This window comes from Ptiloglossa arizonensis, chromosome 5 (assembly GCF_051014685.1).
Source record: "Ptiloglossa arizonensis isolate GNS036 chromosome 5, iyPtiAriz1_principal, whole genome shotgun sequence".
In the NCBI taxonomy this organism is placed as follows: domain Eukaryota; kingdom Metazoa; phylum Arthropoda; class Insecta; order Hymenoptera; family Colletidae; genus Ptiloglossa; species Ptiloglossa arizonensis.
The window spans coordinates 24,811,200-24,832,785 of record NC_135052.1 but is presented as its reverse complement, the minus strand read 5'-3'; the positions used below and the strand labels follow the sequence as shown (position 1 = coordinate 24,832,785).

The following is a 21,586-nucleotide window of genomic DNA, read 5'->3' as shown; positions in this document are numbered from 1 at the left end:
TTATTTTACTTTCTTTTATGAGTAATAACTCTTTGCAAAGAAAAATCTCGGATGTACGACTCGATACTTATGGTGTGTGGAAAATAATCAAACAAAGCCAATATTTTGATTTTAGAAAACGGTGGAAGTTACTTATTACGATGATTTTGACGTTTGTAATTTTCGATAAGAATTTTTACTTAATTTATTTACTTTCTTCTATAAATAATAACCCTTTGTGACGAATAATCTCGGATGTATTACTCGGTGTTCCTATTGTACGAGAAGTAACCCTTTATAAAGCAAAAACATAATTAAGTATTTCGACGTAATTAAATATTTGAATTCAAAGAATGTAGCAAGTTTCTTAAAAATATATCGGTTAACATCGTTCGACTTCTCGTAAAGAGTATGGTATACTTCCTGACGAAGGACAGGCCACGTATATTCAGTTTACAAAATTACACAGAGTACAAAAAGATTTTCATTACCGAATTCAATTTATTACAAACAGTCACGACATTTCTACACGGTTTAACGCGATACCGCCTTTTTATGTTACCATTTGCAATGTCATGCACTTGTGTAACGGATAAAAAGTTTACTTCGATCAAGAGTAAATTTCAAGGAAAAGGTACATTTGGTGCGAATTTGCTAAAAATTTTTTGCGTTTGTCCCTGAGTGTAATTATCACAATTGATACAAATAAGTTTGATTATAATAGGACTATTTTTAAATAATTTTATATGTAGTATTTTTGGGACTGATTATGATAACAATATGTAATTGAAAACATTATTCGTGATTACAATAACCAGATTCTACTGTGTTTGAAAAAATAGCTTTACCCCTGTATATTATAATTTTGAAATTATTTATTGAAAGTGGCTAATTTTTTATTAGTACTGTTCTTCGACTCATCGATTCGTTTGAATAGAGTAATGCCTTGCTTATTGTTCGAAAATCGAGACTACCAATTATTATTGATAAGTGAAATATATTTCGTTTTCATAGATATACGTTCTTGGAAACGACGATCGTTCGAGTCGAAGAAACGTAAACAGCAGTGGGATTGACTTCTAATCGCGAATCCGAGTAATAAATTTTATCAATACCCCGGACACGAGTGTAATACCATCGCATGTTTTCTATCGAGTTATGGAGTTAGGTCTGGATATGTAAGTTTATGATATTTGATTAATTAAAAGTATTCAACTAAAACTCTACCAAATTTCATTAACAAATTGTAGGTAATTATGTGGGGCGTCTAAAACAAAATTGATTATCTGACAAAAAAGATATCTAATCGCCAAATCACCTGAAATAAAGAAAAAAATAAGTTTCACCATCTGCACTAGTGTAGTATTGTTGCTAATCGTTGAGTGTACGGATCATTTTTTTTTTATTTTTATTTTTATTTTTCCATTTTTCGAATTAATTCAAAGTCGAAAATTTGATTTTTGCCTATATTTTGACATCAGGACTATATTCTTCGATCAAAAGTACGTATCTATTATTTATGTAAGAACTATTTACAAAACAGGTCCGACGATCAAGTTTTAACTCCATCTTGCTCGCTCTCGTTGTTTCTTATTCGCTTTCAGTTTCTCGCTCTGGTTCTTAATATATACAAAGTCTAGTGAGTAAGAGGAAGAACAGCGATCAAATTTCATCTCTTTCTCAAATTGTCTGCATTGGTCTGTGACAACCTGGAAGTAATGTATAATAAGGTACAACAAGCATAGCAATTATAACGAATATATATAAAATTTATACATATATTGGATTCAATTCCCACCTTCGATGCACTACTCTGTGACAACCTGAGAACCAGTAATGTAAAACAAATACAGAAACGGTTTTTATAATAGGTACTCGAATCTCGTAAAGCTAAACTTTAGGTATATTGAACTCAATTTCATCCTCCAATATATCACTGTGTGACAACCTGAGAGTAAAGTACCATAAGATACAAAAACTATAGCATTAGTTCTAACGAATAATACTCGAACTACGTGCAGCTAAAATTTAGGTACATTGAACTCGATCCCATCCCCTGATCTACTACTGTGTGACAACCTGAGAGTAAGGTACAATAAGACACAAAACCTATAGTATGTAAACTAACGAATAATACTCGAATCACGTGAAGCTAAAATTTAGGTACATTGAACTCGATCCCATCCCCTGATCTACTACTGCGTGACAACCTGAGAATAAGGTACCATAAAATACAAAAACCGTAGCATCTGTTGTAACGAATAATACTCAAATCACAAGAAGCTAAAATTTAGGTACATTGAACTCGATCCCATCCCCTGATCTACTACTGCGTGACAACCTGAGAATAAGGTACCATAAAATACAAAAACCGTAGCATCTGTTGTAACGAATAATACTCGAATCTCGCGAAGCAAAAATTCCGACATATTGGACTTGAATCCGTCCTTCGATGGACTCACCCGTGACAACCTGAAGACCGCGTGCGTAAAACGAACAGAAACAATGTTTACGAGTATTACTCGAATCTCGCGAAACAAAACTTCGTATACACGAGTTAAACCGCATCTACAACGGTTCGTACATACGGTACTCGAACCACGCGAAACTAAACTTTGTATACACAAAGTTGAACCGCGCCTCCTACGCCAATGTATCTACACTAATCGCGTCGTTCGATTTCCACGTTTTCGTGTCGTTGGTTCACTAGAGGAATCAATTGGATGCAGCGCGAAGTGTTCGTCGCGCCCTGTACAGATAAATTGCTGGAACGCTCCGCGACACGAGAGGAGGGGTGGTGGTGGGGTGGCGGAGAGGGGAGGGATGGGAGGAATTGAATGGCCATCACTGGCAGTCGCACCTTGCGGCAACGAGGCGGGACGCCTATGGCCACGGCCGATTAAGTCGATTGGATAAAGACCGAGAGAGAAGGGAGCAAACCGGTGATCTCGTTGCCCGCGGTGGCCCCGATGTATCTATAACCGTGTTCCACGGTCATAGGCGCGAGTATTGCTGCAAATGAAAGCCGAGACATCGCTGACTCGACGAGCAACACTGCCTCTGCCGCGCCGCCAGCTCTGCATTCCTTTCTAAGCCTGTCCCCGTGGTCTGTTCGTTGTCGCTGCTCGACCAACTCGTGGACTATCCCCACCACTCACCATCCCCCTCTACCCCTCATTTTTCTCCACTTCATCCTCAATACCTCTGTGATTCATCGAACTTCACGGTCCATGTTTGGACGGGACGGTGAATTCTCGGACGCGATAATGGCTTGGGAAAACACGAGATCCACGGATCGGACTATATACACTAATTTCTTTCATCTTGTTGCACGATCTCTCTCTCTCTCTCTCTCTCTCTCTATTTCTATCTCTTTGTCTTCACAGTGTCGCGAGTTATCCCCACCACTTCCTGAAACTACCGCCTCGGCGTTAACTCCGACACACGACCAACGTGGCTAGAAAACTAACCTGGATCCCATGTGTAGGGAGTGGGGGTAGACAGCAGGGACGGAGTGGGGGAAGTACGGGTGTACTTATTGCATTTGTATACCGGGTACACGGTATAACGGTACACTTGGTCAAAATTACACTGTCAAAATTTTTGCAAAATTTTTGCAAAATTTTTACAAAATTTTTACAAAATTTTATTACAGATCGAACCTGTACGTTTCTTTTATCGAATTTGAGCCTTGTACGCGTTTGTACGGTACGGGATATCCGTGTTACACGAGGGTTAGTTACACTTCCCTTTTGTAGTGTCGTAATACGGGCTCGAGCCAGTGACACAACGAAAGGGACCTCTGGTACGTTCATCTCGATAGTTTTCTTTCGAGACACGTTCTCGTGTACTTTCCTTTTTAATTTCGAGCTAGAAAACTGCTCAGTATTTCGAAAAACGACGAAGTTGTGAATGTTGGAAAATTGAAACGATTTTGTAACATTGAAAGGAACAGTTAATTCCTGGGGTGGACAGCTCGGAGGTACCCAACGCGAAAGAAGAACCATTCGTAACGTAATACTCGCGCGAGTGGCGTGGAAAGTCCAATGCGACAGGAGTTGGCACGCGGTTATAGTTCTCGATTTGTGCGAGGGACACGTGTCGCATCGAAACACACGCTGTCTTTGCACGCAGCATTAGCGAGTTCCGAGTACAGTAATCCCCCGGTTTCAAGGCGGAAAATCTGTGTAGGTAGTACATATTTGTTGAACTCAACCCAGCTCGTGGGTCAGTGGACTGTGAAAGTGTTAAGCACTGCCTAATGCGGAGTACAATCTGGCTTTAGCGTGTTCAGCCTCGCGTAACACGGACTAGTAGAATCTCTAATTCACGTAGGCCTAGGATAATGTAGACACATCGTGGTAGCAGGGTTAAGGTCTTGAACGATAAATGGTTCTATAGTAAATAGTAGCGTGATGTTACAGTGCCATGGTACGACTTGGTATGTGCGATATCGTTTACGGTTATTCCCGCTTTCGAGATACAGTTGCCTTGAATCCAAAGTCGGTAGCGAATTCTATTTCCGGATGTGAGACCCAGCCGCGTGTGAATCACTTGACGAGAAAAGTACACGTGTCACACGGAGAGCGAGAAACCGAAACTTCAAAACGACCAAACGAAAAATTTGGTACGTTTATCGTGATTTATGGCCACTTTTTCAAAATCGTGCAAAAGTATGCGAAGTCTATCGTTATCACCGCATCTGTGATTCTTTTTCTTTTTTTTTAATTTGATGTCTGGAAATAGTGCCTTGAATCCGGGGACATAATTTCGCCTTGAAACCGAGGATTGTCGTAGCAGATTCTTGTGAATTTGTACAGATTCATTAGGCACGGTGATTGAAAAATAATTGATCAATGCCACTGAAGGCAATTGATGACTTGTATCGAGGGACATAATGTTGCTTTGAAACCGAGCATCATCTATATATTCTTGTGTCAGTTTGCACTCTGCGCTTATAGTGCAATAATGTAAACAAAACATTCACGCAATGTTCACTCAGATTATTATTCAGAACTAATTATTATTCAGAAAAGAAGCTTCTTATTCTCCGATACATAAAGAACTAGAAACCGTGAATCATACATCGATTACGTGTATAGAGGTCGGAATATGGTTCGACGAAACAATGGGAAAAATTGACGCCTTGTATCCGAGTTCCTTGAAACGCAATATTTAACATTACAAAGAAATTGTTATTCTGAAAATCAGCTTCTTATTCTCTGGTACATAGAGATATGAAAACCGTGTATATGAACATTTTTGTTAATAAATAATCTTCCTGAAAATATTATTCCTCGATTCGACTAATTGTTCACTAATTGTTCCTAGACAAATCAATATTTTAAAGATGTGAAATTTCTCCTAAACAAATGAACATTTTGAAAAGTACGAAATTGCTTCTGGACAAATCGATATTTTTAAAAATAAAAAATCCTTTCTAGACAAATCAACATTTTGAAAAGTATAAAATTGCTTCTGGACAAATCGATATTTTTAAAAATAAAAAATTCTTTCTATACAAACCGATATTTTTAGAGGTATGACATTTTTTCTAAACAAATCAATATTTTGGAAGACACAACAATTGCTCCTAGGTAAATCAATATTTCTAAAGCTACGTTTCTAAACTTATACCATTTAAAGAGATATGTTCCTAAATTTACAATCTTTTGCATAAATACTCCTAGAACAATTATCCATACCTTCGAATACCTCGACCAATTGCCCAAATCGTCTAATTCATCAACATTAACAATAACATAGTTTGTCATCCACCTCTGTATGATCTCGTGTGTCCAAAGTCTTAATGACAACACATTGGTATATTAATTTCTCCAATTAATAAATGCAAAGGACCGAAGATTGGTATAAGGAAACTATTAGCCCAATTGTTCGTATCAGTGTATCATCCTCATCGACGATCATGCAGGCGCCGATCCTTCGCTCGGTTGATTATTTAAAAGGGAACGTTTATCGTTGGGCCCGCATTAACTTGGGGCGTAATTGTAGAGCATGTCGCAGCGCGTTATTAATCGTCCCGCGAGAAAAACACCGGTAATCGCGTGTCCCTGCCTGAATGCCTGAGCAGCAGGTGCTGGAAAAGAAGGAGCGTTAAAATTCTTCGTTCTGCTTGACGAGCGAACGCGCGAAACAACGCGTTCTGCCCGCTTAGAATGTTGCTCGGCCGGTCGACGTATTAATAGCGCGTAATTTTCCGCGTTTGTTCGCCGTTCGTTCGCGATTTAGTAGACGACGTCAGGCCAACGACTATTCCGCCCCACCGCCACCTCGTGGACATATCTAGCTTTTTCTTACATCGTTGTGGCGCCAACTTCTCTCATTGGCTCTGACGGACCGTTTTCCGATCTCTGCGTTTATGAGACTAGTCCATAAAATCAGTACGTATTCACAGTTTTCAGATCTCTAACTATCGGAGAATAAGAAACTGCTTTTATGAATAATAATTTATTTACGGTACTGAATATTGCGCGAATATTTTTTGTTATAGTTCTTAGCGTTTCTGAACCCTTGAAGATCGGTTGTAGAAAGGTTTTCAACGCAGAGTAAGAATGTAGATGATGCCCGGTTTCAAGTCGAAATCGTGTCCCCGGATACAAGGCATCAATTACTCCCATTGGTTTTGATGGATCGTTTTCCGATCCCTGCGTTTATGAGACTAGTCCACACGACCAGTACATGTTCACAGTTTTCAGATTTCTACGTATTGGAGAATAAGAAACTGCTTTTATGAATAATAATTTATTTACGGTACTGAATATTGCGAGAATATTTTTTTGTTATAGTTCTTAGCGTTTCTGAACCGTTGAAGATCGGTTGTAGAAAGATTTTCAACGCAGAGTAAGAATGTAGATGATGCCCGGTTTCAAGTCGAATCGTGTCCCCGAATACAAGACATCAATTTCTCCCATTGGTTTTAACGAACCATTTTCATCTATGTTTATGGTCGAAGACTAGTCCATACGACGAATGTTACATCGTAAGAAAGTACCTCCAAAATATCAATATTTTAAAATCAAACAAATAGTATTTCTCCGTAAATAAATTATAACCTTCCAACGTAAAATATTTCATCAATCCTGTGCTATACAGCAGTAGACCTGTAGCACTACAAATAATAGTGTTATCAGGCATTAACTATTCCATTGACATTAAAAAAAAAACAATTTTCTACCACGAAATAGTTTAACGTATCTATCAATTTGCAGTATACCTATATATTCGGTAAACTGTACTTTTAACGAGTGGTGTGATTTTCTATGACCACTACTGTACTTGTTGAATCTGAACGATGATAATTCGGTTCTAATCACGATCGAAGAAATTAATTAGTCCACTTGTTGATAAGGGTTTGGTTAATCGTTTCCTCGTGCTACTTAGACTTTTATTTCGCCTGATCGAGGGAATTGATCGGTCTGTGTGTGGCCAATGGAACATATGGCACCTAATGTATAGTGTAAACATCTTTCCTAATAGCCGATGCTCCGTTCGGTCATAATCTGCTCATTATACCGAATATTCAATTTCTACTTTACGATCATCGTTCCACATACTGGACTGATTTATCGTGGAGTGAATTTATTCGCTCAGTGATCCCCTAATCGTTTCGAAACCGTGTTATTACGGACTCAAAGGATCAACGAATCAAAAAGGGGACAATTGGGAAGGGGGCATGGTCTATCTACAGGGGGGACTATTTTCATGTTGCTACTTTTAAGTCTGCCCTAAACGATTGAATAAGTCTTGTTGACACTTGTACACAAACTATTACTTTAGATGTTAGATACAATTTTTTCAATTGAACTTTGTTTATAATATTGTCCTTAAGGTCCCACAGTATTTGGGCCTCACATTTACTGTCAGTTACATGCATATTTTATAAAAAGTAAATTAATATAATTTTAGTGGACAATCATTTTATGTTAGTACAATGTTTATGTGTGATTTATACAATGAAAGATTTTCAAATTTTTATATTGCTTTACGAGTATTATTTACTGTTTAATTATTACTGCTTCCACAGAGTGGCAAGAAAGATTAGTAACTAACTTAACATTTTTGTCTATTGAAAATAAACCGTGCGAAATTTTCAATTACTTACAATTAGTGAGATATCTTAAAATATCTCGATGAAATTTCTTCTAACATCCCAAAAAACAAAAACTTTATTTCTTGTAGAATCTTCTATAAATTTTCCACAATAAAACTACACATCGTACGAATTTAACTTCTGCCTAACAAAGAGTAGAAAATTAATAAATTTAAACTACCGTTCCAATTTTCCTCGAGAAATTTCCTTTTTCAAAATCATGAAAAATAACATAACTAATAAATGAGAAAAAATGTTTGTGAAAAATTATTTTTATATATCGATCGAAAAATATCGAGTATTTTTCAATAATCGAGATTCTGCACCCCCCTCCCCTCTCCGTAACCGCATGAAAATCGTAAAAAAATGTCGCGCTAAATGACAAATTCGTTCCGAATCAGTGAGCAGTTAATTGTCTGGAACCGTGCGATCGAGCGACTAAAGGATCACCGTATTCGTGTTCGGGGTCCGTGAAAAGGCAGATATTATCGCTGGGAATGACGACGAGGATATTGCGCAACTCGGCGAGCGGCTCCTGCGGCACGCGGCTGGTGCCAGCAAGAAATCTGAAACAGCAGGTCGAAGGTTGCGATAGGTTCGTACTTTGCTACGCGATCGTAAACACGTAACGACGCGTGTTATGTCGACGTGCACGCACTGAGGATGCCGGATTCGTGTCTATTATTAGCAGCTCATCTGCCGTATGCATCCGTAAGTAATCTCTTATCGACAGCTGCCCGTCCGTACCGGCTTCACACCTCGTCACTTGCTACTCGTCGAAAGATTTTCACGGATTCGTGCGGAGAGACGCGCGCGGCTCGTTTCAACGTCGAAATCGATCGTTTCCCGTGGACAAGGTCAGGGACTTCGATCTGATCGAAGCATATCGTAGTCCGCGTGAAGTTAACAGGTTAGCAAATCGTCGTTTCGCGGGTTTGGAATTTGTTTAAAAATTGCAATCGAGGGGAGAGATTCTTGGCCATTTTTCAGGAATCGGGGTGTGGAAATGAATTTTTATCTCCGAAACTATCAATGGTATCGAGTTGGTTCTTTTTTAGTTCTTTTCGTAAAGAATTGAAGTTTTGAAATAGATTTTTTTGAAAGTGCAATCGTAGGTAGAGATTTTTCCTAGTTTTGGGAAACCGAGACTATTTCTCGTTTTAGGGAACCGAGTTGTAGAAACGAATTTTTATCTCCGAAACTATAAATGGTATCGAATTGGTTCTTTTTTAGTTCTCTTCAGAAAGAATTGAAGTTTTGAAATAGATTTTTTTGATAGTGCAATCGTAAGTAGAGATTTTTCCTCGTTTTGGGAAACCGAGACTATTTCTCGTTTTAGGGAACCGAGTTGTAGAAACGAATTTTTATCTCCGGAACTATAAATGGTATCGAGTTGGTTCTTTTTTAGTTCTTTTCGGGAAGAATTGAAGTTTTGAAATATATTTTTTTTAAGGTGGAACAGTCGTTTTCGAGAAGTGAAAATTGTAAGTGAAGTTTTATTTTGTAAATTTCCGGGAGAGATGTATCGGTTAAAAATTTTGGAAAATATGACCTGGGACGTTGAAGCTTCTTTTATTAAATGAATAATTTCTAGAGTGGGCATTTTGTAATTAACATCTCAATGCGCCGTTAAAGGTCGCGGCGCGACCCCCAACGACGAATTGGAGATTGCTCCCACGCGATCGACTTTGAGATAACTTTGTTTTCTGTTGAAATATTACTCGAGTTCCTGTATTCTTCAAATTTATTAATATAAAATTCGAAAAATGATAAGTTGCGCTCCTAATTTCACACGAGCAACAACTTTGTAAAAATCCTTGACCTTGAGTACAAAGAGCAATCAAATTTGAGACAATTTCGATATCTGTTAAAATATTACTCGGGGTCCTGTATATTTTAAATAAATTCAAAACGAAAAAAATAATAATTTACAGCTCTTCTAATTTCATATGGATTTCAATGTATTTCAATTTTTGAAAAATCTTAATTTCGAGTACAATTAATATTACTCGAGGTCCTGTATTTTTTAACAAATTCCTTTATTTTTTAAAAATCCCTAACATTGAGCACAAAGAACGATCGATTTGACGTAGAATATCCCAAGTCCCTTTTTAGAGCGAAATTTAGCCCTACTCGAGCTGAAACGACGATTATGACCTTTCTTGATTTCCGATGGCAATCTTTTTAGCTTTGCATAATAGTGAATACCATTTGAATGTGCAGAGAATTTTAGCGTTAAATATTCCGCCTTGTTTCCTGAATAGCACGCATTATTATTCCTACGGTATATGCACTTGCGTTTCACAGTTTTAAAATAGTTTCCACTTTAATAGCAGGAACAATTTATCGACTCAAAACTACCCCAAACTTGTGGGTCGATATTCTCCAAATACGTTAATTTTATTAGAAGCGAACTTGTTAATTTTAATTAGCCTCAATTATAATAGAAGTGATTTATCATGTGTGTGTTTTCCATTCACTTTTGCTTCCACTCTCGTTTTGAATGTTTTCCAAGCTTTTGCTCTAATCGTAGAGGCGATATTTTTTGTCTTAACCTGTAAATGAGTCAATTCTAATTTTTATTATTATATATTCTCTAAACAATAACTTTTCACAAGTGTATCCTTCATGAACGTTTATGTCCAGTGTTGTTTCGTAGGTTTTCCAAGCTGTCACTCTAATCGTAGAGCTGACACTTTTTGTCTTAAAACTATCCTGAACCTATGAATGGTATACCAGAATGAAATGAGTTTTTATTATTATATATTCTGTAAGAGTTAATCTCCATCAATTATGTTCATTTTTGTTTCGTAGGTTTTCCAAGCTGTCGCTCCAATCGTAGAGGTAACACTTTTTGTCTTAAAACTATCCTGAACCTATGAATGGTATACCAGAATGAAATGAGTTTTTATTATTATATATTCTGTAAGAGTTAACCTCCATCAATTTTGTCCATTGTTATTTCGTAGGTTTTCCAAGCTGTCGCTCTAATCGTAAAGGTGATACTTCTCGTCTAACAATTACCTTGAACTTGTGAATGGTACACCACGAATGAGTTACTATTTATTATTATGTATTCTGTAAGAGTTAACCTCCATCAATTGTGATTATTGTTGTTTCGTAGGTTTTCCAAGCTGTCGCTCTAATCGTAGAGGTGACACTTCTCGTCTAACAACTACCTTGAACTTGTGAATGGTACACCACGAATGAGTTACTATTTATTATTATGTATTCTGTAAGAGTTAACCTCCATCAATTGTGATCATTGTTGTTTCGTAGATTTTCCAAGCTGTCGCTCTAATCATAGAGGTGACACTTCTCGTCTAAAAACTACCCTGAACTTGCGAAAGGTGTACCCTCTACGAAGGTTTGTCTCCATTGTTATTTCGTAGGTTTTTCAACTCGTTGTATCGAGTTCCAAAGTTCCAATTGACTCAAGTCGAGGATTCGATTAGTGTTTCGTTGAAAGCTATTTGAAATATCGCATCGATGTTGTCGAGTCTCGTCAAATAGCTGGTCCATCTACTTTGTCGTCTAACAGCAAACAGCAGGAGGCACGTCCTTCTGCGAATGTCTAACTTTAAACTTCTCCGCGTTGAAAATAACTCGGTGGCTTTTGCTTGGCAGCGTCGTATTCACGGACGACGCGGTTCTTCTTCTTCGTGGGCGTACACGCGCCGAAGGAATGCGCATAAAATTACGCTAAAATCTTCTTTTCCTGCCCGTGCTTCCGTTGAACGGTCTATCCGGTTCATCTGAACGCATCGGTCCATCCTATGTGCCTGACGCTGTTGGGCCTAGCTACCATTCGCAGTTGGGGTCCATTGAACCTGGGTTCAACCTGGCTAGGGACCAATTGGGTCTAGGTTCTGTTAACTCTATATTTTATCAGATTTTGGTTACATTAAACTTGGATTCTTCTGGGTCTAGGTTCCTCTGTCCTCGAAATCTAATAAGTTTGTCTCTTCTTTTGTTTATTTACTATTAACGAAGTTGTGTCTTTTATTTTTAAATTCTTCGTTATATATTTAACTAACCGAGATTATTGAATCTAGATTATATCAAATTTGGGTGCCATTGGATTTTAGGCAAAAGATAGTAGATCTTAAGGACAATAGAAGATTAGGGCAATTCTTCTGGGTTTAGATTTCTCTATCCTTGATATCTAATGAATCTTTTTCTTTTTTCTTTCTTTATTTACTTTTCTAAACTGTACACCATAGATTTAACTAATCTACCACCGAGATTGATGTGTATTAGGTATGTAGTATTCAGTTTGGGGCCAAAGGTATGGAACCTCAAGAACAGTAGCATCTAAACCTAGTGTAATTGATTATATTACAATTGATTAAAATAATCATATGCATTGAACTTAGGCTCCCCCAGATCTAGGTTCTAGATCTAATTTATGTTCTGTTCTAATTTATTAGTCCCAAACTCTCAACTGTACATCTAACAAACCTTCATGTCCCTAGACCTAGATTATATTGAATCTGAGATGCATTCAGCCTACTAAGTTTAATTTTTAATATAATTTCCAGACATAGTTTGTAGAGTATCAACCTTAGATTTTGGTAGACCTAGATCTTCCAGTAAACCTAGGTCCTGATGAACCTAGATCACATCTAGGCTATATTCAGCCTACCAAGTTCAGTATTTAATATAATTTCCAAACATATTCTATAAAGTATCAACCTTAAGTTCTGGTAGACCTAGATTTTCCAGTAAACCTAGGTTCTGGTAGACTTAAATTCCCCAGTAAACCTAGGTCTTGATGAACCTAGATCACATCTAGGCTATATTCAGCCTACCAAGTTCAGTATTTAATATAATTTCCAAACATAGTCTATAAAGTATCAACCTTAAGTTCTGGTAGACCTAGATTTTCCAGTAAACCTAGGTTCTGGTAGACTTAAATTCCCCAGTAAACCTAGGTCCTGATGAACCTAGATCACATCTAGGTTACATTCAACCTACTAAGCTCAGTCTTTAATGTAATTTGGAAACTTAGTCAGCAGAGTATCAAACTTAGAATCTATTAGACCTGGATTGTGTCGTATCTATATCGTCAACCCACTCTCTCTCCACACTCTACAGACCCTACGATCTACGACACGGTTGTAACCCTGAACTTGAATCCTCCAGGATCCAGGTTCTACAATCCAGAAATTTGCATGAAGACGTCTACCTGCTGCAAGAAAGGGACGAGTCATCTGTCAGTTTCTTTTACGTTTTGTACATTTTACGAGAAAGGGAAAGGAATCCAACGTGTCCAGGATTCCCTCGTTGAATAGGAACGTTATGGTCCCGTCCGAGACTCGTGGACGAATTTCGTATTGTATCCAGCCGCCATTTTTCCTCGTTGGCCTCGTACGAGCAACGTTCATCGTCTTCGCGACGTAGCGCGCGTTATAACTACCCTCTGGGAGAAATATTGATAAGTTGACCCGGTGTATGCATAATTCAAAGAAGAAATTCGCATTTAAATATCCGTCCGCTTAAAATCGTCGTAGAAACCGCTTTATTACATTCTTTGTCCTCGTGCACGAGGAAACGTTGCTAATTCCACGTGGAATTTTGCTCACTCACTTATGCATCGCGAACAATGCACCGCGAAGTTTCTGTTTCATCTTACCGCTGATTGACGAATCACTTTTGACGATAAATATTCTTCTTTTTGTTTTTTCTTCCTTGATTTTCTCTTCAATTCACCAACCGTGTATTAAGAAATTACAGAATATTTCATTTTATCGTTTTATTTACATATTTGCACACCTTTGAAAGAATATACAAATGGTAATAAATTTTATATGATAAATATTACAGAGTATTTTACTTCATCGGTTTTATTTACATATTTGTACATCTTTGAAAAAATGTACGAATGGTAATATATATATTTTTTTATGTAATAAAAATACTAATATAAGAAAAGTTGTAAACTGAAAAGTGTTTTTCTATTTGAAGAGAATTAAAAAACAAAGGTGACACAACGAAATGTAGAACAAAAGTATTGAGATTTTTTAATACATTTTGTAAAATTTCATTTATGGTTATGAAAAGATTACGAGAGACGAGTTTGTAATTCTGATACCTCTTGTAAAGGAATCTTTACATAACATCTCCATAAAATTTAATTTAAGAAAGAAAAAAAAAACGAACACACCCTTAAGGGATGTACCATGGTCTATACGATGATCATGCAAATTCGAACTTACGTTGCCAATTCGTTATGGAATTTCTCTGGCTCTTTTATGCATCGCCAACAATGCACCACGAATCCTCTACTCCATCTTCCCCACTAATTGCCAAATCATTTTTCACGGTAACAATTATTCTTATTATAATCTTTTCTTTCCCTTGTCTTGCTATTGTTGTCTCCGAACTTCATATTTATGAACCGTCTATTAAGCAACTACAAAGTACTTTAATCGATTATTTTACTCATACATTTATGCAGTTCTGAAGAATATAATACATAAATTTGTACACAACAAAAATATTAATATCATAAAATTTACAGGCTGAAACACATGGTGACACATAAATTTATTTAAATCGATCATTTTATTTACATATTTACGCACTTCTGAAGTATATAATGCGTAAATTTTTACATAATAAAAACATTAATATTCGAGAAAGTTTATATGCTAAAATATGCATTGACACATAAATTCACGTTAAATAGAAATTCCTAACCTGAAACCTCTGTTTTCAATTCAAGATCATTGAAACGAGAAAAAGAATACAACAAAATGGCGACGGATCACACAACTCCTTATTTTTTAACACTGATCGTACTACAACCGATCAAATGACCGTTCTAAAATTTAATTTCAAATTCTCCATTAATTCTTAACATTCATTGTCCAATATCACCTGCATTCCTTCCACAAAAATATAGACTCCATTTCATAACCTTAAAATTATATATACATACATAAAATACCATTACGATTAGTGTTAACTTCCCAAAAATACTATAACAAACCTATTTATAATCCTACTACTTCTTACTGAAAAATCTCTACAAAACAATACCAAAAAAAAAAGAAACACCCTTCTTAAAGGGTGTACCAAGGCCTGTGCGATGATCTCGCGAACCCGGACCGATTCACCGATTTGTCGTGCAATTTCCCTGGTTCTTTCGTGCATCGCGAACAATGCTTCTACTTCATTTTCCGCGCTAATTGATGAATCTCTGCGGCGGAGGAGAATTTAATTTTCGTGGCCACGAGGGTAAAGAACGAACGAAGAATCGTACGGGCACACGCGATGCCACGCGAGATAAAAGGTTAATCGAGAGCCGCGTTATCGATGGATCTGTGTGTATGCTCATTGAACGACGATCCGCGCACGCGCGCATGCGCGTGAACCCCGGGCGCTGAGCGCTGGGCGCGCAGTCGCGTTCGCGCGGCACTCGCTGGCAGAGGATACGCGTATAGAGACACGAGGTCGGGGGCCAACCTACATATTCATTGACAGCGAGCCACTTGCTTCCGCCGTGCTCGTACGCTTCTTACTTTCAAATCACATTTAATGGCGCGGCATTGTGGTCGGCATAGCGACGATTTTCCTTGGCTCGCATTCGATTAGCGGGCACACGAACTTCGCCGCCGAGGTGACCAGAGGTGATTTCCTGAGGGAGCATTACGAATCCTCGTGGACTTCCGTTATCGTTTCCGCTCGAACGAATTTCCAACGCTCGGTATAAATCGAAGTTAGGGCCTTCGCGGCTGCCCCCTGACCCGGATTTTCTAAGATTCTGACGAGCGGAGAAGCACAGAGGGCGCTCTCTAGATTGATAGCGTGCACTTTGCACAGGAACGTGAACTAATTTCAAGCCTGGGCTTGTTTCGAGTTTCGTTATTTTTATTAAACGTCCTTATCGTCGACGTGGATATAGTGTAGATATTTTGTCTTGCGAGAGTAATTGCACGGAGGTTGTTTCACGACCTAACCTCAAAGTTACTGTACAAGTAGGAACAGATCCTGGAGTCTGGGTACTTTCGAGTTTTGTCATTATTAAACGTCTGTGTATTGTTATTTTTATTAAATATCCGGTATTTAGAGAGTAGGTATGTTGTCCAGGGAGAGTAATTGCACAGAGGTTGTTTCACGACCTAACCTCAAAGTTACTGTACAAATAGGAACAGATCCTGGAGTCCGGGTTCTTTCGAGTTTTATTATTATTAAATATCTGTGTATTGCTATTATTATTAAATATCGGGTATTTAGACAGGTATGTTGTCTAGGGAGAGTAATTGCGCAGATGTTGTTTTTCGACCTAACTTTAAAGTCACTATACAAGTAGGAGTAGGTTCTAGAGTTTAGATTAGGTATTCTTTCAAGTTTTATTATTATTAAATGTCTGCATCATGTATGTAGATAGACAATAGGTATATTGTCTAGTGTGAGTAATTGTCCACAGATTGTTTTTCGACCTAACCTCAAAGTTACTTCACAAGTAGGAATAGATTCTAGAATCTAGGTTCTTTTGAGTATTATTATTATTATTAAATATATTTATCATTAATGTAGATGACTGTAGATATGTTGTTTCCGAGAACAATTGTACAAAGATTGTTTTTCGACCTAACCTCAAAATTTCAGTACAAGTAGAACAGACACAAAGAATTGTGGCGTGATAAAAGAGATAACGTAGAGAAATAAATTACATTAGAAGAAGATCCGCGAAGAAAATGTTCAGAAAAGGGTTGACGAATCTAGAGATTGGTGATACATTTGAAAGCAGAGAAGAGTGGGGGGATTGTAATATTAAAAAGAGTAGAATGCTATCGCGTAAATTAACGCGTATGTACTTACGTAAATACAAAGAAAATTTTATCAATTTTCATAGCAATTAATATCCCAATTTTTTTTTGAACAATGTATATTATAAGAGTTGCAATTTATATATATATATACACTTTTATACATACCATTGATATTTCTCTTTTTCTTTCCTGATTGTATATTATCTTATTGGACACAATAGGGTATAAGAAGGTTAGGTTAATAACAGCATAGTACCTCGCATTTGTATCGAGCGTATACTTATTTTTACCTCTGGATGTTAACTTCTCATTATCGTTTTCTTCTTTTCTTCCTTTCCTCGCTCAATACTGCATCTTACAGTGTTCACAATCTTGGTACAATAAAGACGAATTATTATTATTATTATTATTATTACCATTGCAATATAGCTACATTTTACAGTTTTAGAAAAACTTACAATTTAATCGTACAGAACGATATTTGTTGAATTAAAATCTAACCTGATCGTGGACCAGTGGACTGTGATAGTGTTGAGTAGCCTATATTCCATAGCCTAATTCAAAGTGGAATCTAGCAATGTATTCAATTCTACCTTTGTGTCAAGTAGTAGAATCTCTAACCTAGGTAGGCTTAGTATAATAGATATACATGGCCAATGTCCTAGCCTAATCTACTCTTAACACTAGTTTCGTTTATTAATTATAATTTTAAATTACCAAAGTCCAAAATTAACATCACCTAAGTTTGACATAATAAGCATAGCCTAAGTCTATCGTAGTTCAAGACAAGTATCATGGTTTTGCATAATCTAGTCTTAACGTGACGTAGCTCCATCTGTAATTTCAATTGTAAGCAACAAAGTTTAAAACTAGAATAACTTAGTCAAGCATGATCTAGAATACGAAAAGTTCTGGGTCTAACATTAGAATTAGAATTAAAATTGGAACCACAAATTATCGTATAGATAGACCTAAGCTCCTACTAGTGCTACTAATGCTAGACCATGATAGACCTATGATAGATGTAGGCTTTACTTGCTCTGTTATAAGCTTTGATTAAGTTAGCTCGATGCAACACAACCTAAAACTCTAATAATTCCAGACTATGACAGATCTAGGCTTCCACTGGATCTAGATTATGATAAACCTGGACTTGCACCAGTCCTAGATGCTTCGATTACTCTAGAATAGATTGAGGTTACAGTAGCTAGATGTAACATGATCTAGAAGTCTATTAATCTTAGACTATGATAGATCTAGGCTTCCACTAGTTCTAGATGATGATAAACACGGGTTTCCAATAGTCCTAGTCACTTCACTTAGTCTACAATAGATTGAGATTACGGTGGATCGATATAACGTAACTTAGAACTCTCATAATCCTAGACTATGATAAACCTAGACTTCCACTAAATCTAGATTATGATAAACCTGGACTTGCACCAGTTCTAGGCACTTCACTTAGTCTACAATAGACTGAGATTACAGTAGCTCGATGTAACGTGATCTAGAACTCTATTAATCCTAGACTATGATAGATTCAGACTTCCACTAGATCTAGATTATGATAAACCTGGACTTACACCAGTCTTAGACCACATTACACCTAAGCTTCCTTTATTCTATAACAGACTCAGATTACAGTAGCTCGGTCTAACGTAACCTAAGACCCCGCTACTCCCGGACTATGATAAATCTAGGCTCCACGTACACCACGACGAACTCGGTTTACGGTAGCTCGGTTGCAATCTAAGATACCACTACTCCTGGACTATGATAGACCTGGGTCCCACTCGCTCGACGATAGACTCGGATTATGGTAGCTCGATCTATCGTCTAACCTAAGACCCCGGTGTTCCCAGTTGCCGCGATAAATCCAAAGCTCGTTTACTCCGCGATAAACTCGGATCACGGTAGCTTGTTAAAACGTAATCCAGAACTGGTAGAGGCCCGGATCCAGCGTGGCCAATGAGTAATGAAAATCCAGTGAAAGTCGAAGCAGCGCTCGGTGACTATGCAAACATAGAGCCAACCTCTTTCATCGTGCTGCACCAACCGTGAAATACATACGTCAGCGACTAGATTCCACGAGTGCGGTCGTCTTTCTTGCATAGCAACCGGACGGTGGTATATATTCAAGGATTTAATGTCGCGAAGAAGCGGATAAATGAATCAGGTTTATAAATACATAGGCGCGGGCAGAAATTCCGTAGGATCGGAAAGCCGATTCGTAGAGGTTATCGGCGGCCCTCTACCAATCGAAGCGCGGCCGGGGTGTCACGGTTCGCCGCGAAACACCACGTAAACACCCTATCTCGCTGCTCGGGAACATTAACGGCCCGATAACACGTGGAAAGAACCAACCGTGGTGGGGAGCTGGGTTAACAGACAACGCAGCTCCTAGCAGATGCCACGAACGTGTTCCTCGTCTACACGGATTTTCCATCGAACCTTGACAACCAGTTCCCTGATCCCTAACGCTGAGGATCCAACCACTACCCAGAATCGAACTTTGATTATCAACGAACCGAGTCTTCGTTCGAAATTGATCATCTTGGACTCTTTTGGTCGTTTCGAAAAAACTTCTCTTGCATTGTTTACTGATGGCATGGACTCTTGTTCTGGTCGTCTGTCAGGAGATTCACTCTGGTCGATCTTGAGAATGGTCTACCTAGGGTATCGTGACCCATAGGTCACCAGGGATGTCTTTGGGTATCACGATTAGTCTCGATGTCAGTCCGAAAGAGTGACGTTGGACTTCTGTCGCGATGAACAGGGATTGTAAATGTTTGTTAGTGATTTACAGGGGATACGATACAGTAATTTTGTCTTGAATGTTATTTTATCGCGATTACCCGAGAGGATGTGTCTCTGGAGGGTTGAGATTGAGGGAAGTGGTTTGGGATGGTCTCAATCTGATTTGACAATCTTGGATTATTTAGGCCCTTCTAAAATTTGGTAAGTGATTATTCAAGTTTGTTCAGGTCCCTCAAAAATTCACTAAACATGGTAAACATTTTGATCCCATGGAAGCTTGTAAAGTACTTTTTTGTGTCTTAATTATGTTTTTCCCCAGGAAAAGCAAGTTCTGGAAGAATTGAAATTATAGAGCTGTTAAAAAGATGGCAAAGAGGTTGCAGAGCAACATATATCATGAAATAAAATTGTCTATGATAAAAAGAAGACTACCATTTCATCTGAAATTACTTTTTGACTAATTGAAAATTTGTCAGTATCTTTTATAATTTCAGAGTGAAATTTCCTGATCTAAAAATTGAAAAGAAGAAATAAGATGAATTCCTAGAAATTTACAAAACATTTTTAACGCTTGATTCTCTGGTTATTCCGAGCGTATATAAGGGGTGGACCTTTCGAATGGAAACACCTAAAAAAAAAAAAAAAAAACAGAAAACATAAATCTCCCAAATTACGCTCCTGGCTAAGAGACATTCGCACCAAGTGCCCACAGGACGACACAAAACGAGTTCCCATAAATGATGAACGGTCCCGGTTCGCGTTAATCGACGTTAGGGAAGCGACAGTGCAACAGGTTCCAGAGGCAACGTGAATACGATCAATTTATACACAGACTGTTCCACTTGCCTTTTGAGAACACAAGAACAAGTGTCCTCTGTTCACCCTATCGGAGATTAGTTCATCAGTTCTCCGAGAATCACGACTCAGAGGAGCTTCAACGTCTGCATCAAGGGTTGCGCTATTGATCACGCTGAAAGCTTCACTCGAGTTCAGCGGTAAACATTGATCGACGAAGAGGTACTCGTCTCTGAGGCCTTGAAAGATACGAAACACGAAAAAGCCAAACGACGATTCAATAATTTTTTTCTCTCGGTTACGTGACATTTCTAAACTGATCTCCAAACCGTCCGAAATATTAAAAAAAATTCCTTAAGGAAATTTTTGGAAATTTGTGAAAAAAAAATGGTTGCCTCGATTTTGTTAAAATTTGACACGAATGTTTATCAATTGTCGAAGTATATCTACGTATTTGCATATACGGATACCGTTAATAATTTTGTTGAAAATAATTGTTAAAGAAGTGCATACGAAAATTTTGTTTTTCTTCACGAAGGGCAATGCTATCGGTTTGAAGAAAAATATAAACATTTTATTAAGTATGAATTTGATAATCTGCGATACTTGAACGTTTGGAAAAACGGTGGCCACAGAATGTGTGTATTCGACATACAACGTTAATTTTGCAACTTAAACGACCCGTAAAAAAAAGTATTGCAGATATCGACATAATCCTGGTTGATACGATAGCGAGACTGTTACTTTATTTGTAAGTAAAAGCGCCCCAATCGGTCCAGCACTTACCGAGATATCAGTGTCGCCATTTCGAAAAATATCGTTTCGATAAAAGTAATGATTAATAAAGCAAGCCGAAGGTTCGTCGGCACGAGAATACGATGCAAAACAGACGAGAAAATTGTACAGCTTCGAAACTGTTCCTACTGCGAATAAGAGAGATTAGAACTGTTTTTGCAAGTATTTTTTAATTTTTAGTTTTCTTTTTTATGTTTTTACCACCGACGAGAGAAAACTTATTAATGAGTGTTTTTAATGAGAATAAGGTACTACAGGAAGTATCGTGTTCGTTCCACTATATGTATAATTGTTCCCCCTCTTTCCTTGGATCCCTAGGGGGCCCCCTCGTTCAGATTGAAAAATACTGCTCTATATCGAAATAGCTTTT

The 21,586-nt window shown here is 37.7% G+C and overlaps 1 long non-coding RNA gene across 1 annotated transcript; it reads right to left on the bottom strand.

Moving 5' to 3' along the window:
• Positions 1-1,327: 1,327 nt before the first annotated feature.
• On the bottom strand, positions 1,328-2,651 carry LOC143147364 (uncharacterized). The gene is made up of 3 exons (XR_012992244.1): positions 2,442-2,651; positions 1,778-1,927; positions 1,328-1,688 (listed from the first exon to the last, which is right to left on the bottom strand). It is a non-coding gene; the product is annotated as an uncharacterized LOC143147364 (long non-coding RNA).
• Between the last annotated feature and the right edge of the window lie 18,935 nt (positions 2,652-21,586).